The 16,400-nt window shown below is 43.8% G+C and overlaps 1 long non-coding RNA gene across 1 annotated transcript in view; it reads left to right on the plus strand.

The window, feature by feature from the left end:
* The window catches only part of LOC105495256 (uncharacterized), a 231,937-nt gene that overhangs the window by 137,557 nt on the left and 77,980 nt on the right, over window positions 1-16,400 (plus strand). The window lies entirely within an intron of this gene.

The following is a 16,400-nucleotide window of genomic DNA, read 5'->3' on the forward strand; positions in this document are numbered from 1 at the left end:
TGTTGGGAATAAGTGAGCTGCTGTGGGAGCCCAGTGCCCAGGCGGGTGTTGAGTACATGATGGTTATCATTGTGGTTATTGCTGTGGAATTCTGGTTATTTTCCAAAGAGAGTATCTGGAATATTAGGCTTGTGGATTTCTGCTGACGTGCATATGTGATAAAGTTACTTTTTCGCTCGTTAGGACTTGTGGCGCATCTGTCATTATTTTCATGTCACAGTTTCACTACCTGTTTGCTCTGTGATTTTGGTCAAGTTGCCTACCTTTTCTGTGCCTCATTTACCTAATTTGTACAATGTGGGTAACAACTAGTGTGAGTGTGTATTTCCCAGATCTGACCACTAGGGGGCACAGAAGCACCAGCACCTACTGACCATGGGTCTATCAGTGCTGACGGTCTGTAAACATCCTTCTCCCATGAAAGAAACCAGGGCTCCCTGGAGAAATAACTGATTCCAGGGCTGGATCAGGAAAGCATAGAGGAACCTGGAGCTTCTTGTGGGGCCCGAAAGTAAGGAACTACACGAAAAATGATGGGGATGTGTCGAAAGATTTCCAAGGAGCTCTCAATGGTCAATTTTGGGACAGTATGAACAACATAATAAATAACGATAGTAATGGATTCCAATTCATAAAAACCCATGAGTCCATGCTGATATAAATAAATAATTGAATAAATAAATAAATGAGGGAACAGAAGTAGCTTTTTCTTTTTTTTTCTTTTTTTTTTTTTTTGAGACGGAGTCTCACGCTGTTGCCCAGGCTGGAGTGCAGTGGCGCGATCTCGGCTCACTGCAAGCTCCGCCTCCCGGGTTCCCGCCATTCTCCTGCCTCAGCCTCCTGAGTAGCTGGGACTACAGGCGCCCGCCACCGCGCCCGGCTAATTTTTTGTATTTTTAGTAGAGACGGGGTTTCACTGTGGTCTCGATCTCCTGACCTTGTGATCCGCCCGCCTCGGCCTCCCAAAGTGCTGGGATTACAGGCTTGAGCCACCGCGCCCGGCCTAGAAGTAGCTTTTTCTTGTAGCAGAATTCCAGCTAATAAATGTAGAAGGAGTGATGGAAATAGAAAATCACTATTTGGCTAACACCACAGTAACTGTTATTTGTAGGCAAGGATCATCATGGAATATGAAGGGGCCTGGAATGAGGCAGGAGTGAGAACAGGTGGAGTGACTTTGTTTCCCTGAGAGGAGGGAAGAAGCAAGCCATGAGTCAAAGCCCTTTGATTTTTGTTTGACAATTCTTCTGTCTGTGTTTTCAGATTCTCCCAGCCTGTTGCCTTGTCACAGAGTTGGTTGTGGACTCTGCTATGGCAGGATTTATAAAGCACCTGCAGGGGCCAGGGACTGTGCTAGGCAGGGGAGCCTGTGTGAGTCAAAGGGTCAGGCAGGGCCTAAGCTTGGTCTCATGCAAACCACTGATGTGACTTCTTTCCGGAAAATTCTAAAAATAATCTCTGCCTTCAGGAGGCTCAAGTCTAATGAGGGAGATGACATCCACTTCCTAAAGCCTAGAGATATGAGTGCAGCCATCTCTCAAAGTGGCAGAAGTGGACAGGGGACTCTGAGTTGGGTGGGTGGAACTTGAGCTGGCCTCACAGGGTGGGGTAGGATTTGGGTTGGTGGAGGGCAAAGAGAACGTCTGCGTGGAGCAGTGGTGTGTTGTAGGAGAGGCGCTCTCTGGAGCTCTTTGTATGGAGATCATTGAGGGTAGGGGCTGTTTGTGTTCATTTTTGTATTCCCTGAACTCATAGAGCCTGGCACTTTGGGAGTATCTATAATTGACTGTTGAATGGAATGATCATTTTGTAACCTGTTAACTGGGCCTGATGTGTTATAAAATATGCAAAAGTGCAGCCTATGTCTTAGAAAATATGTGAAAGTGCAGCTTATGAGCAGAAAGAAAATCTTACTGGAAAACGATTCCATGTATGCACAGAGCCTGGTGCGGCCACTTTACTTATGCTGCTGAGTTCTCATCAGTCCATACGGAGGCCACCATGGGGGCCGGGAGCTCCTCCTCAGACCTCCCTCCCGGTGCCTAAGTCTCTTTACCCCTCTGTTCTCCCAGGTCCTGCTCCCTGTCAGTTCACTCCATCTGGTTTCCTCTCCATGCACTTGGGGTGGGTGTCACATCCTGTGTCTCATCACTGGGGGCTTCAGGTCCTTCAGATCCATTGATTAAAATACCTCTAAAACAAATGGACTTTCCTCTTGTTAACATGACAACTTCTTATAACGCATTTCAAGAACATTATTTGTATCAAGAATCTCTCTGATGTACAGAGGCCCTTCCTTCCCCAGGAAGGAGGTAAGGGGAAGTTGGGAGAAAACACCACTCTGCCTGGGTTACTTATTTCCCTATTCTACAATGTACTTGGTAGATGTTCAAAAATATTTGTTGACTTTGTCCACGATCCATATGGCTCTCATATAGTCATTTATTCACACATATATTCAGTGAGGCTTTGAGCGCCTAGTGTGTGCCTGGTATTTGCCAGACGGTGGATGCTGAGATCAGCTGTGCTGCTGTCTCTGAGGAGCTCTCACTATACAGCTGCACCTAGGGTGACCGAATCCACCTGCCCCACTTTACAGACGTGGAAATTAAAGTGCAGGGAAGTTACAGGATTAGTTCAATGTCACAAGGTCACCAGCCTCAAAGTTACAGGAGTAAAGTAAGTTTCCTGACTTGCTGGATTTTCTGTTAGTGTACAGCCACCTGGCTGCTGCAGGTACAGACGTGGTGAGCTCCCATAGGAAAGAGGACGTTCTGAGTGAAGTGGGAGCCCTGAGCACCCTGGATTAGCCAGGAGGATATGCTGGGTCCAGCTGTGACTGCACAAAGGACCATTGGGGACATTTGTATTCTCTTTTTCAGGTTGAGCTTGAAATGAGGAAAATTGATCTCAGAAAACCAGGAGTGAAAGATTTTTTTTTGTTTTGTTTTGTTTTTTGTTTTTGAGACGGAGTCTCGCTCTGTCACCCAGGCTGGAGTACAGTGGGGCAATCTCAGCTCACTGCAAGCTCCTCCTCCCAGGTTCACGCCATTCTCCTGCCTCAGCCTCCCAAGTAGCTGGGACTACAGGCACCTGCCACTACTCCCGGCTGATTTTTTGTATTTTTAGTAGAGATGGGGTTTCACCGTATTAGCCAGGATGGTCTTGATCTCCTGACCTCGTGATCCACCTGCCTTAGCCTCCCAAAGTGCTGGTATTACAGGGGTGAGCCACTGCGCCCGGCCAGTGGAAGATTTTTCACAGGGCATTGGTGAGGTGGGTCAGAGAAGCCTGTGCTGATGTCTGTCACGGTGTTTCTCACTGAATGGTGATGGTCTGGCTTTGAGTGGGTTCCGTCCACAGCCTGGAGTTCTGTGAGGCAGGGACCGGGTGTGATTCACCTTTGTCTCTCCAGTGACAGTGCACAGCAGGCTCTGATAAATATTTCTTACAAAATAAAACAGAATAAAAAGTAGACATCTGCACAGACGTGGGATGACTGAGCAGCAGCAGAAGCAGGAAAAGTCAGTGTCCCCAGATCAGCTGATATGGGGTTTGGCTTCTAGGAGGTGCCAGGATGGGATTGGGGGTCCTGTGGCTCTGCTGCTCTGGGGAACGCCCCTATGATTTGGAGTGTCTGCTGTGATTGCTGCATTTCACTTGCTCATGGGTAAATGAGCAGAGGGTGTGGGGCTTCACGTGACCCCTTATGGCAGGTGGCCGAGGGAAGATGGGGTGGGTGGCACATGGGGGTAGTTTACGCATATTTGAAGGCTGGTTGTATGAAAAGGTGTTAAACTTATTTCAGCCTGTGGAGAGTAGGATGAGGATTGGTGAGTGTGAATCAGATACATGTTGACTCAAGATGAAAAAGAACTGTCACAGTAAAGGAAGTTTCCTTGGAAAATTACAAGTTTACTGGCAGAATTCAAGCCAGGGATGGGGGTGTCTGAAAATACCTCTCAATGATTTTTAAGGTAACAAGGGCAGAGCTTGGCTTGGAATGTGGTTTCCCACTGATATCACATATTAAGTATTATAAAACCTGTCCTTTGCAGTGAGACATTGCTCAGTGATGCAGGCTGAGCTCTCTATGACAGTTACTTTCAGTCATGTGGGCAGCTGTGATTGTCTTATCCAGTCTGTGACTTGGACTTCACCAACTACCTCTGTTCCTACCCCGGCCAGCCCTATCCCCTCCTTTACCCCAGGAGTTAGGTGCATTAACTGATAATGGCCACAAGGTGGCAGTGCCGACTCGCTGTTCTTTTCTTGTTGTTGTTTCTTTTTTTTCCCCCAAGAGGGAGTCTCGCTCCATCGCCCAGGCTGGAGTGCAGTGGCGCGATCTCGGCTCACTGAAAGCTCCGCCTCCCACATTCAGGCGAGTCTCCTGCCTCATCCTCCCGAGTAGCTGGGACTACAGGCGCCTGCCACCACGCCCACCTAACTTTTTGTATTTTTAGTAGAGACGGGGTTTCACCGTGTGAGCCAGGATGGTCTGGATCTCCTGACCTCGTGATCCGCGCACCTCAGCCCCCCAAAGTGCTGGGATGACAGATGTAAGCCACTGCGCCTGGTCCTTTCTGGTGTTTTCTAAAACCTCTACCAGAATGTGGGCAAGCCTAAGAGGCTTTTAGGATTAAGAAAATGTCACGAATGAGGTGAAAGGTAAACCTCATTATTATTTTTCTCTTGTGAGGTTACATAGTTGAGATGAGTATGAAATAGTTGCATTTTAGAAGTGGAAGACACTGGAGAGAAGTGCTTCACAAATCTTAATGTGTTCATGGATCACCGAAGATCTTGATTAAATACAGGTTCTGATTCTTCTGGTGGGGCCTGAGATTCTCAGTTTCTAAGGAGTTTTGGATGATGTCGTTGCTGCTGGTTGGTGGACCACACTTTGAGTAGCAAGGTTTGAGGGTCATTTAGATATTAATTCTCATTGCCTGTGATTTATGGCTGAAGAGAGACCAAACTACAGAGAGACAAAATAACTTACCTTCCATAGCCATGCCCTCACTGCATGACTTTTTGCATTTAAGCCCAGGACTTCAGCTTCTCCTTCCAATTCTTGTTCCATGCATCACGTGGCCCCCTACACTGTTGTTGGTGGTATCTCTTTACCTTAGGAGCCCAGAACCCCGTTTCCACCACCCACTGATCTTGGCTTAAGGTTTCACTTTGACTGATTCTGCCCTTGCTAAAAACCTTCAGGGGCTCTTCTATAATCACAAGATCAAGTTTGAACCTCTATATCTACTGTTCATGCCTCTACAACGTGTGATTCCCCCTTTAGCAAGCTTACATAACTTCCCTGTGTTTTTAACTGACTGTTTGTGCTCTGGCTCCCCCTGCTCCTTCCTGTTCTCTACACATACTTCGTTCAGGTCTCTCAGTGGTAGTGGTGGTTACACGGTCTCTGCTGTTAGCCTCACCAAGTTTCTAATCCCATATCCGCCACCGACCTTGACAAGTTACTTCCCCTTTCTGAGGATGAGCATCCTCCTCTGAAATAATTTCAAGTATTGATTGAGAGAGTAAATAAAATAACATCTGCAAGCCTACTCTCATTCCTCGGACCCTCTTTAAAACTAGCATCTACGCAGGGTGGGGAACATCACACACCAGGGCCTGTCGTGGGGTGGGGGGAGGGGGGAGGGATAGCACTAAGACATACACCAAATGTAAATGACGAGTTAATGGGTGCAGCACACCAACATGGCACATGTATACATAAGTAACAAACCTGCACATTGTGCACATGTACTCCGGAACTTAAAGTATAATTAAACAAAAACAAAAACAAAAAAACCCTAGCATCTACAGTGGTGCCTGACATCTGGTTCCCTGGCTTATGTTTCTCCATGTCTCCACTTTCCTAAGGCTGAACCATTCAAGGCCTAACCTGAACCCTGTCTCTTTTGTGAGCATTTCTTTTTCTTCCTTCCTTCCTTCCTTCCTTCCTTCCTTCCTTCCTTCCTTCCTTCCTTCCTTCCTTCCTTCCTTCCTTCCTTCCTTCCTTTCCCTCCCTCCCTCCCTCCCTCCCTCCCTCCCTCCCTCCCTCCCTCCCTCCCTCTCTCTCTCTCTCTCTCTCTCTCTCTCTCTCTTTCTTTCTTTCTTTCTTTCTTTCTTTCTTTCTTTCTTTCTTTCTTTCTTTCTTTCTTTCTTTCTTTCTTTCTTTCTCTTTCTTTCTTTCTTTCTTTCTTTCTCTTTCTTCCTTTCTTTCTCTCTTCTTTCTTTCTTTCTCTTTCTTTCTTTCTTTGTCTCTCTCTCTCTCTCTTTCTCTCTTTCTTTTTTGAAGGAGTCTCACTCTGTGGCCCAGGCTGGAGTGCAATGGCACAATCTCGGCTCACTGCAACCTCTGCCTCCTGGGTTCAAACAGTTCTCCTGCCTCAGCCTCCCGAGTAGCTGGGATTACAGGTGTGTGCCACCATGCCCAGCTAAGTTTTTTTTTTTGTATTTTAGTAGAGATGGGGTTTCACTTTGTTAGTCAGGATGGTCTCGAACTCCTGACCTCAAGTGATCTGCCTGCCTTGGCCTCCCAGAGTGCTAGGATTACAGGCGTGAGCCACCATGCCCGGCCTTATGAGCATTTCTGACCCAGTTGATCCTACCCTTCTGTAGATTGTTTCGCCCATGTATTGGCATTTAATTATGTGCCAGTCCTCCCAGTGAGACCCTGTAGGGAGGCTGGAAGGGTATTGGCTGTGTGAGAATTGAAGGCTAATTGAGTGAGTTCTTTTCTTACTACCCCCTGAGTGTTAGAGCTGCCGTCTCTTTTTTTTTTTTTTCCAGCTATTGCCAGCAGCAGTTCCTCCTGCACCAGCAGCACCAGACCCTGGCAGGCATGTGAATACCCTAGGGATTGCTCTTGTCAGGTTCCTTCCTGACTCTGGGTTTTGGTTGAATTGGCGTTTTCTTTTTTCATCTTATCAGATGGCCCCTCCGAGGAGGTGATTGATGATATCCCTTTATGGAAACCCTAAGATAATAACTCTAAGGAAGTTTACCACATTCTTTTCTTTTCTTTTTTTTTTTTGAGACAGAATTTCACTCTTGTTGCCCAGGCTGGAGTACAATGGCACCATGTCGGCTCACTGCAACTTCTGCCTCCTGGGTTCAAGCGATTCTTCTGCCTCAGCCTCCTGAGTAGCTGAGATTACGGGCATGCACCACCACGCCTGGGTAATTTTGTGTTTTTAATAGCAATGGGGTTTCTCCATGTTGGTCAGGCTGGTCTTGAGCTCAGGTGATTCACCCTCCTCGGCCTCCGAAAATGCTGGGATTACAGGTGTGAGCCACTGTGCCCGGCCTGACCACAGTATTTTCTAACTTAAACAACTTGGTGGCAGGAGATGTGTACACTTTCCTATTTCATAAAATTTACAACAGATTCAGAAGAGATTAAGGACAAAGGACCAAATGGGGAGGACAGGTTTGTTTAAGGGAGGTCATGTACTTTCAATCTGGAGTCTATGAATTGTTCATTCAACTCTATGTGGAAGTGTGCATCTTTGCACTTGTGGTCGTATATTTGGATCACATGATTCATAATTCTGTCCCTATCAGTGGCAATTAGGAGCTCATGTCAGGCTTATGAAAATAAAATATATGGGTGTGCACTATTACTGAAGCCAGGGTTTCTGATATCTGGAGAGAAAATAGGCCAGGAGGGCTGGTCACTTCACTTAGTGTCCTGCCTTCTCTCTTTCTCTCTCTCTCTTTCTCTCTCTCTCTCTCTCTCAACAGAGTCTCACTCTGACACCCAGGCTGGAGTGTAGTGGAGTACAGCTCACCTCAACCTTCACCTCCTGGGCTCAAGTGATCCTCCCATATCAGCCTCCTGATTAGTTGGGACCACAAGCACATGCCATCATGCCCAGCTCATTTTTTGTTTTGTTTATTTGTTTGTCTGTTTTTGTAGAGATGGGGTTTCACCATATTGCCCAGGCTGGTCTCGAACTCCTGGGCTCAAGTGATCTAGCCATTTTGGCCTCCCCAAACGCTGGGATTACAAGTGTGAGCCACCATGCCCAGCCCTGCCTTCTCTTTTTATTAGACAGCAGTCTATTCACTCATCATGTTCTCAATAAGAGGATTTTTAACCTTCTCATTTTCCTACCAGGGGTCCATGCCAAAGTCCATATGTATTTATTTGTGTCTAGAATTGGATGTTCTTTTTGAAAAGAGAAGCCCAAGGAATGGCTTCCTAGCTGATTTCCAGGATTCTAATCTTCATTGTCTAAACTTTGAGTTTCCATCCCTGGATACTGGTTAGAGTCACTTGTAGGGCATTTGAAACCTACCAATGTCTGTGCCTTCTCCATGTATGTCTGATTCGATTGGTGCATGGTATGGCCCAGCCATTGGTTGGTTAAGAGTGCTTCCAAGGAAAATGGTCATTTTATTGTGGAGGAATTTTAGTCCAGGGCTCAAAGTTAACATCCCGTTAATTAGAGATATCGACATCTCAGGGCATCCTAATATGGATGGAGAAGGCACAAAATCACCTCTTTGGTTTTCTTGCCTGAAGTGCATAACCTCAGTTTAATCATGAGAAAAATTAGAAAAATTTAAACTGAGGATAACTCTACAAAATAACACGCCAATTCTTTTCAAAAATGTTAAGGTCATGAAGGCAAAAGAAATTCTGAGGAACTGTCCCAAATTAAAGGAGACTTAGAGGACAGAACAATGAGATGCAATGTGTGGTCATACATTGGACTCTGTTCCAGAAAAAGGACATTAGTGGGAAGATAAAGAGGATTTGAATAAGGTTTGTAGATTCATTCATTGTACGATGCCAGTGATCATTTATTGATTTTAATGTTTGCACTGTGGTTATCTAAAACAATATTTAGGGAAGTTGAGCAGAAAGTATATGGGGACTCTATTGTTGGAACATTTTTGAAAGTCTGAAATTATTTCAAAATGAAAAGTTTGGAAAACAAAGAAGAAATCTAGGTATTTCTGTTAAGTTGCCAGAGTTGAAGACCATTTCCCAAGTTATCTTGCCTAATATTGTAGAGTAATCTTCCTGGAAATGCTATTTGTCATGTTTGTGAGCTTCTCAGAGCTTTCCAGTGACTTCTCTTATCTGTAGGATGAAGTTCCCATTCCTTAGGCTGTCATTCAGAGCCCTCATAGCCCGGCCCCAATCTACCCCCTTGATTTACATTGAAGGACCTGACCCACATTTTACTTTCTCATTTCCAAACATTTTCTAATTATTTTCCCTGTTCATATCATACCCTTGCCTGTGTTCTCAGCCTCCTGAGTTGTTCTTTGTCCTAATGGCCCATTTCAGATCCTGTCTCTTCGTTGAAGCCTGTATAGTTATTTCTGTTAGAAGCAGTCATCTTTCCTTTCTTTGAATTCCTGTAGGCACAATGGTATGGAGTGAAACATGAGTTTTATTTTATTATATTATATTTTAGAAAAAATCAATTTATTCTGCTCATTAAAAGTTTTTCTTTTAAAAAAACTTAAAATTTTGATTGGAGAAGGATTAGAGATTAAATTGTTGATGTTTGAATTTTATTGTGGTTTTAAAAAAACTTTTATTTTAGGTTCAGGGTACATGTGCAGCTTTGTTATGTAGGTAAACCCGTGTCACAGGGGTTTGATGTACAGATTATTTCATCACCCAGCTACTAAGCCTAATACTCAGTAGTTATGTTTCCTGCTCCTCTTCTTCCTCCCACTCTCCACCCTCTTGTAGGCCTCAGTGTCTGTTGTTCCCCGTATTATGTCCATGTGTTCTCATCATTTAGCTCCCACTTATTTTTTAATTTTAATTTAATGTAATGTTATTTATTTATTTATTTTTTTGAGACACAGTCTCGCTCTATCGCCCAGGCTGGAGTGCAGTGGCGCCATCTCCGCTCACTGCAAGCTCCGCCTCACGGGTTCTGGCCATTCTGCCTCAACCTCCCGAGTAGCTGGAACTACAGGCACCCACCACCATGTCCAGCTAATGTTTTTGTATTTTTAGTAGAGACAGGGTTTCACTGTGTTAGCCAGGATGGTCTCGATCTCCTGACCTCATGATCCACCCGCCTCAGCCTCCCAAAGTGCTGGGATTACAGGCATGAGCCGCCGCACCCAGCCTTATCCCCACTTATAAGTGAGAACATGCAGTATTTGTTTTTCTGTTTCTGTGTTAGTTTGCTAAGGATAATGTCCTCTAGCTCTACACATGTTCCTGCAAAAGAGATGATCACATTATTTTTTATGGCTGCATAGTATTCTGTGGTGTATATGTACCACATTTTAAAAATGCAGTTTTCCATTGACAGGCATTTTGGTTGATTCTGTGTCTTCTCTATTGTGAACAGTACTGCAGTGAACATTCGTGTGCATGTGTCTTTATGATAGGATGATTTATATTCCTCTGGGTATATACCCAGTAATGAGATTGCTGGGTCAAATGGTAGTTCTGTTTTTAGCTCTTTGAGGAATTGCCATACTGCTTTCTACAATGATTGAACTAATAATTGACACTCCCACCAACAGTGTATAAGCACCCCCTTTTCTCCACAGCCTTGCCAGCATGTTATTTTTTTTTTTTTGACATTTTTGATAATAGCCATTCTGACTAGTGTGAAATGGTATCTCACTGTAATTTTGATTCGCATTTCTTGAATGATCAGTGATAGTGAGCTTTCTTTCCTATGCTGTTTGGCCACATGTATGTCTTCTTTTGAAAAGTGTCTGTTCGCCAGGTGGAGTGGCTCACACCTGTAACCCTAGCAATTTGGGAGGCTGAGGTGGGTGGATTGAGGTCAGGAGTTCAAAACCAGCCTAGTCAACATGGTGAAACCCTGTCTCTACTAAAAATGAAAAAAAAAAAATAGCTGGATGTGGTGGTGGGCACCTGTAATCCCAGCTACTTGGGAGGCTGAGGCAGGAGAATTTCTTGAACTCGGGAGGTGGAGGTTGCAGTGAGCTGAGATCACACCACTACACTAAAAAAAAAAAAAAAAAAAAAAAGTGTGTTCATGTCCTTTGCTCACGTTTTAGTGGTTTTTTTTTTCTTGTAAATTTGTTTAAGTTCCCTATAGATGCTGGATATTACATTTTTGTCAAATGCATAGTTTGCAAATATGTTTTCCCACTCTGTAAGTTGTCTATTTACTCTGTTGTTAGTGTCTTTTGCTGAAAGCATGAGTTTAGGATTCAGAAATATGTGAGTCTGAGTCCTTTTGTCAGGTGAGATAAGGGACAAGTTAATTTTGATGTCTTGGAATAGAGGGATAATAGTGCCTACTTAAAGGGTCATTGTGAGCATTGGATGAGGTGCAAACATAAAGGTCCCCAGCATGTAGCAGATTACTTCCTCTTCATTCCTGTAGCTCAGTGGTTCCAAAGGTATTGTGGGTGGTGTGAACTCTCTTATCAAAATTTTCTATAGATCTTCAAAAATATTTGTATCTGGTCATCACTAAGATGACCTTGAACTGAACTGAATGCTTAGGACTTTAAGAAGTTCAACTGACATTTGGATTTTTGTGAACACAACTCAGTAAATAAGTTATCTATCAACAGAGGAATGTAACCCAGCAGAGGAAGAAGGGAATGACAATGGGATCGTAAATGGGAGAAAGCTGTGATGCCTTCCACACTCATCCCTTTGTTCTCAGTCAGACAATATCAAGAAAGTACAACTTCTAAAATTATGTAAAGGAAAATAAACACCTCAGGACTGCCAAACTCATTTCACCAAAGCGATACTTCAGCCTGGAGATTGAGTCATGCAAGACCCTCATTTTTTCCCCAAATGAACAACTGTTACTTTACAACCTTGTGTCAAAGCATTGTACGTTAGCCAGAGCCTCAGGAGAAGACGAAAAGGCCCTAGGCATATCCGGATGACCTCCCTCATAAATTGTTTTTTTGCTGTCCTCGAACCACATTTGAAGTGTATTTGTGGAATAGACTCTTCCAAGTACTCTTGAATATTGGCTTCTCATAACTATGGAGATCATGCCATTGGACTAGGAAAAAAAACCCAGGACTTTAGTTACAAATAAATGCATTCATGATGATTGCTAACCCAACATCAAGTGGAACAAGAGTGAATTATGTGGGGGTAAATTGATACGGGACTAAAATGATTTTTTCATGACCTTTTTTGTCATGAAAAAATTTCATGCTGACTTTTTTAATGTTTTGTTCTCCAGAGTCAAAAAAGTTTTTTTTTTTTCTTCCTTTTAAGCTTTTTAGCGTACAACAAATTGGGTGAAGTATAATTTTGTGAGCACAATTTGAAAGATTTATCTTTCTCTCTACCCAGTTTCTACAAAAATAAACTATTTGTGCATATTCTTAATTTATGGCAATATAGGTATTTGCATAAATTCCATAAGAATTTGTTTTCTCTTGTAACAGGATACAATTGGAGACACTGGTTATTTTACTAAGGCTTTGAGTGAAATGGTATATTTTCAGATATGACCAGAATGCTATGAGGAATTGAGATTGACTTTATAGAACTCACAAAAAGCCTCTTAGACAGACTGACCTGGTTACCTTGTCTATGCAGTTTCTTTAAAAAGTTAATGATCTCTGGTAAGTAAAGAATGTCACTTTCTGATAGGGCCAGGAATCCCCAAGTTATTTTGAGACCTCAAGAAAAGAGGAATTCACGTAATTCATACAAGTATCTACAGGCACAGATAAATCCCTGGCTTGTATAGCCTTGAGAGGCTTTTGGAAGTCTAATTTGAGATTCCTTACGAAAAAGGTCTCAGCAAAGCCAATTTAAAAAGACTCTCTCTATGCCAACCACTATTGTTGCTGTACTTTATGCAAATAATCAGGCCAGGTATAAGACTAAAACTTATTTTGCAAATACATTTGTCCTACTATGATTTGTCTTTCATAAAAATGGGAGCCTGGAGAGAGAAAAATTTGTGTTTCAGAAGAAAACTTCAGTACAACTGTTATTAAATTCTAGGCTTGTTCATTATTTTTGAGTTTTATTATTTGCCTATAATTTGGACTGAATCCTAAATTCTTCCCTGGCTATGAGTATCAAAAGTAATGATTTCAAGATTTTCTTCCATTTTGGAATATTAGAAATGAAAAATGTGCTTTTCTTCAAGACCTGAAAACTGAAACTAGACGAGTTAAGTAAACTGTTGGAGAAATCACAGGAACTTATATATAAAGAACCTTTGTGCCTGTTGATGTATGGACTACACAAAAGGGTCACATGAACACTAGATTTGGACTGAGATTCAGAGAAATCTGTGAGAGTGTCACTGCAGTTAGAAGATGCTTCAGAGACTCTAGAAAAATGAGTCTATAGGCCGGGCGCGGTGGCTCATGCCTGTAATCCCAGCACTTTGGGAGGCCGAAGCGGGCGGATCACGAGGTCAGGAGATCAAGACCATCCTGGTTAACACGGTGAAACCCTGTCTCTACTAAAAATTACAAAAAATTAGCCGGGCGTAGTGGCAGGTGCCTGTAGCGCCAGCTACTCAGGAGGCTGAGGCGGGAGAATGGCCTCAACCCAGGAGGCGGAGCTTGCAGTAAGCCGAGATCGTGCCACTGTGCTCCAATCTGGGCGGCAGAGCCAGACTCTGTCTCAAAAAAAAAACAAAAAAAAGAAATGAGTCTATACTATAGATTGCTGCAGACATTACAGGTGAGCCAATGTGCAACTGAAAGTGTTAGTGGCGATGGCCCAAAGAATTGCTCTAATCGAGGAGGCAGTTGTGTATCCTCGATTGGATTCCAGGATTATACTTTTTTGTTGTTGTTGTTGTTGCTATAATTAGTCCTTGGTCCTTTTCTGATTTGACTTCACCCCCTTTTCCATGGGAGATGACTTCCTAGGAATGAGCCTTCATAGTGATGTAAGATCAGATGAAACATACAGCCACAAAGTCATGTATTTAACAGTGATTTCTCTGAAAGATTTAGAATAATATAGGGGGTGGGCAGGTGTGGTGCCCTGCCCATAGACCACACCCGGCCTATAGACTCATTTTTCTAGAGTCTCTGAAGCATCTTCTGAAATCTTCACATTTTGAAAGGCCAAGGTGGAAGGATCGCTTGAAGCCAGGAGTTCAGGACCAACCTGAGCAACAAAATGAGACCACATCTCTACAAAAAATAAAATAAAATAAATTAGCTGGGTGCAGTGGTGCATGCCTGTAGTTTCAGCTATTCGGGAGGCTGATGTGGGAGGACCTCCTGAGCCCAGGAGTTTGAGGCAACAGTGAGCTACGATCATGTCACTACACCCTAGCCCAGGTGACAGAGTTTTTTTTTTTTTTTTTCTTAAAAAAAAAAAAAGCAGGGTGGGGAGTTGGGGGGAACAGGAAGCCAGAAAGCCTCAGGGATCTCCAGATGATTGCCCTCTAAATAGTTCTTTGCTGGCCTCAAAATCTTTCAAAATGTATAGCGTTTCATAAAACAAGGCATGTCAATTATAACTTCAGGTGTGCAATCAAAATCTAGCTCCTAAAACTAAAGCCTGTTAAGTTTTATTCTAATATTTATCGTCCCAGGCACAGAACAAAGGCAAGATGAGATCAATTATTCTTCCACCTATCCCATCTCTTTCACCTGCCTTCCCCCCCGTAAGGAAATATATAAATACTAAGCCTTCTGCAGCCTCTTCAGAGAAAACACCACACCCACAGAAGTTTTCTGTGATTCGTATTTTTCCAGGGTGCACTCTCAAGCTCTGGCTCCATAAACCTTAACTGGTTAAGACCCTTGCCTCAGTCACTCATTCTGGATGACGACCATGAGTCTTGCACAGGCCTTCACTGATCCCTTTGCTACCCAGGTGATGTGTACCTAGGTGAGTTAGGTTCCCACGAGTCAAACACTCTTCTCCCTTTCTGCTTCCTCTACCTCCCCCTCCTCATTCAGTGCTGTGTGCCCAGGTCTGGCCCCAGCTCCCAGGCCATTAGTATTAACCTAAGAAAGCAAGACCAGGAAGAACAGGCTGAGAAGGAAGTCAGAGGCCAACAGGCATGAAAAGAGGCAGATGAGACTGTCATTTCTCAGAGCCACCCACTCTGGGTGTGTTTTATGACTGCTACCGGATTTGGAATCTTTTCCTCTTTGTGGCCATAATAGGAATTCACCCTTCTCCTACTTCCTTCCTGTTATACTTTCTATTCATAGGGAACTCCATTTGTGACCAGAGAATGGCTGTAAAAATGGTTGACAGTTGAGTAAAACTGACTTTATAATGACTGGGAACCTGGCTCTGTTTTTTTCCAAAAGAGACTGAGATTCCTCAAAGCCAGCTTTTATGCAGGGCTGTGCCATTGTGAGTGTGGCGTTAGGGAACAGGTGCATAAGTGAAGGGTGAGACAGAAAACAAAATCCTGGCTCTTTGTCAAATCCTGAAAGTAGAGGCGGCAAAAATCATTCTGGAAGGTGGATGTCATTCAGGAGACCTTGGAAATCTCAGGGTATCCTCTTCCCAGATGAAGTGGAGGATGAGGTTAAATTATGGAGTTGGGTGATAGTGGGTACATTACTTCTCTGCCTCGTTTTTTTTTGACGGAGTCTCAATCTGTCACCCAGGCGAGAGTGCACTGGCGCGATCTCACCTCACTGCAAGCTCTGCCTCCTGGGTTCACGCCAGTCTCCTGCCTCAGCCTCCCGAGTGGCTGGGACTACAGGCGCCTGCCACCAGGCCTGACTAATTTTTTTGTACTTTTAGTAGAGATGGGGTTTCACCATGTTGGCCAGGATGGTCTCAAACTCCTGACCTTGTGATACGCCTGCCTCAGCCTCCCAAAGTGCTGGGATTATAGGTGTGAGCCACTGCACCTGGCCTGCTTCATTTTTTTAATCTGTAAAAATGGGGATAACATGCAGGAATTTTTGTGAAGATGTTAGCTACATGGAAAGATCTTAGAATAGTGCCTGGCACATAGTGAGTGCCAAGTCAGTGCAAACTATTATGATTATGGGAATAGGAAAAGGTGCCATCCTGGATGTGTAGGGTGAGGAGGTATTTTCCAGCCAGGGTCCTAGCAGGCCAACTGGAGATGAAGATGGTTAAGCAGAAGCAGCTTAACTTCCAGGAGTGGAAGGATTGGGGAGCAGTAACTCATGCACAAGATTCTGTGAAAATGCCTTTACCCAACAGCAGGGATACCCAGAATGGGTGTGGCTTCTGTCACAATTGTTGCCTGAGAGTGTGTCCTAGACTCAAATGGCTTTGGTGTAAGCCAAGTACAGAAACGGGCTTCAGGGCTACCTTGCACATAGCATTCATCTCGTCAAAGGAAAGCATTCGTCTTGTTAAAGGAAAATATTCATTTTGCTAAAGGAATCCCCTCTTGTAGCCCTGGTTATTATTTTTGTCTCAGTACTACTCTTGTTTATAGGTTGTGAAGAGAAAGACTGAAGAAGTGTGA

The sequence above is a fragment of the Macaca nemestrina genome, chromosome 20 (genome assembly GCF_043159975.1).
Source record: "Macaca nemestrina isolate mMacNem1 chromosome 20, mMacNem.hap1, whole genome shotgun sequence".
In the NCBI taxonomy this organism is placed as follows: domain Eukaryota; kingdom Metazoa; phylum Chordata; class Mammalia; order Primates; family Cercopithecidae; genus Macaca; species Macaca nemestrina.